Genomic DNA, 2,089 nt, shown 5'->3' with positions numbered 1-2,089 from the left:
GTCGGCACTCATCAGTTGTGTGGCCGGTGTCCCTATGAAATCGACAATACTTGCTGGAGTCCCTCTTGGACTTTTGATTCCTCATAGGATCCGGACGCCTGAAGGGGACCTGGTTTTCATTAGCCAGGTATATGTTTTCCCGAGACTCGTTGAGCTCGGTATGCACTTTATATACGGAGAAATATCTTTCTCCTTTTTTCTTCTTTCCTCCATCAGCCTCGGGATTATTTCCCTCGCTTTTTTTTCTCTTGGAAGGATTCTCCGAGGTAGGCTGTGTAACTAGAGGGTCAACCGAGGTTGAGGCGGAGTTAATGTTTATCGTTGTAGTTTCGGTCTGCGAGGTCACTTTGAGTGTTGACCTCGCTTCCTCTACATTGACAAATTTCTGCGCCCGTCTGTTAAACTCGGTAATCGACCTCACCGGTTTCCCTTGTATGTCATCCCAAAGGGCACTCCCGGGTAAAACACCAGCTAGGATGGCCATCAAGTGCCCGCTGTCATCCACGTCACGAGCTCGGGCGACCTCTAGATTAAATCTTGTCAGGTAGCTCTTTAGTGTTTCGCCTGGTTGTTGTCGGACGTTAGTCAAAGTGGATGCTTCGGGTCTGACTCCCACCATAGCCCGGAACTGCTTCTTGAAGTCTCTAGACAATTGATCCCACGAAGTTATAGAATGTCTCTTGTACTTCTCGAACCAACTCTTGGCAGGCCCGGCCAATGATGTCGGAAACAACATACATCTGAGCTCGTAACCCACGTTACTAGCTCTCATGATAGTGTTGAATGTACTCAGATGGCTGCATGGGTCGGTTTTTCCTTCAAACGCTGGGACGTGAGGAATCCGGAACCCTTGGGGGAACTGAGTGTTAGAAATATTGGGAGCAAACGGCTCGAGCTCCTCATCGGAGTCCTCATATCGATTGTTTCCTCGCTCATTCTTCAAAAGCCTAAAGGCTTTTTCGAGCTGATCGATCCTTTCTTGTACTGGGTCCATAGGCGGTGTTTGGAATTGATAGTCATTAATCGCGATCCCAGGCTCGCGTCTCCGTGAGGGATCTCTATGCCCATTCAGATGATTCCTAAGATCCGGGTTTGTCTGATCTCCCTTTCCCCTGCTCTGATTCAGGTGATTGCGCAGGTCGGGATGGCTCTTGTGATTCCCAGTATTTTTACGACCCCGGTCGTGTTTACTGACAGACCTTGTTTCTCCGGACTCATCGCTAGTGAAACTCATCGATCGGTCATTTCGTGGTGGATCCTTTCTACGTCGCCTCGTCTCTGCAGTGCGAGATCGGGACGTCTGACTTCTCTCGGATGGCGCGCCTTTCCGCCCCTGGAACGTCTCCCTGTCTCCTTGTCTCTCCCCTGTACGCCCTTGATCCTGATCTCGACCAGGTTGAGCGTTCCTGCGGGGAGGTGAAGGATATCTTATGGGAGACGGAGGAAACCGTATAGGTGACGGTGGTTGCCGTCCTTGCCTCGGCCTGGAAGGTCCAGAATTTGCCCGAGATGGGCCGGTTGCGTTTGATGCGCTACCAGGAACCTGAGTCCGAGCTTCGACAGGAGCTCGGTTGTTCTCAGTTCCTGCAGGCACTTCCACAGGTGGATTAGGCGGGACCCGAGCTCGGGTACTCCTCTGAGGCCTAGAAGGAGCAGATGGCTCTGTTGGTGCTGGAGGTTGCGCTGGCCTCCTTGTGTTAGCATTTTTTCGTGGACGCCCACGGGGCCTTCGGGGAGGAACGTGCATGTCCCTTGGAGGAGGGACTTGGTCTTCGTGCGGAGGTGGGGGCTGAGCCACCTGCGCCTCCGCGGCTATCCTAGTCAACTCCTCGTTACGTTTGTTGGCATCTGCCAGCAGTTGTTTCAGCTGCCGATTCTCCAATTCTACAATAGGGACATAACACTCAGGGTTATAATACATGTCCTCATCCCTTGGTTGTGGAGGTGGTCCCCGGGAATCGGAGGATCCACTCCTTTCTTCAGCGTCCGGGTTCTCCATCGGTTGTTTTCCAGGACGCCTTGGGTAATTTTCTTCAGGAGTGTTCTGATTGTTTGTAGCCATGAATCTTTCTGGGATGGATGCTTGGGG

The sequence above is a fragment of the Humulus lupulus genome, chromosome 1 (genome assembly GCF_963169125.1).
Source record: "Humulus lupulus chromosome 1, drHumLupu1.1, whole genome shotgun sequence".
Lineage (NCBI taxonomy): Eukaryota > Viridiplantae > Streptophyta > Magnoliopsida > Rosales > Cannabaceae > Humulus > Humulus lupulus.
The sequence above is the reverse complement of the archived record's forward strand: the minus strand, read 5'-3'. Positions refer to the sequence as shown.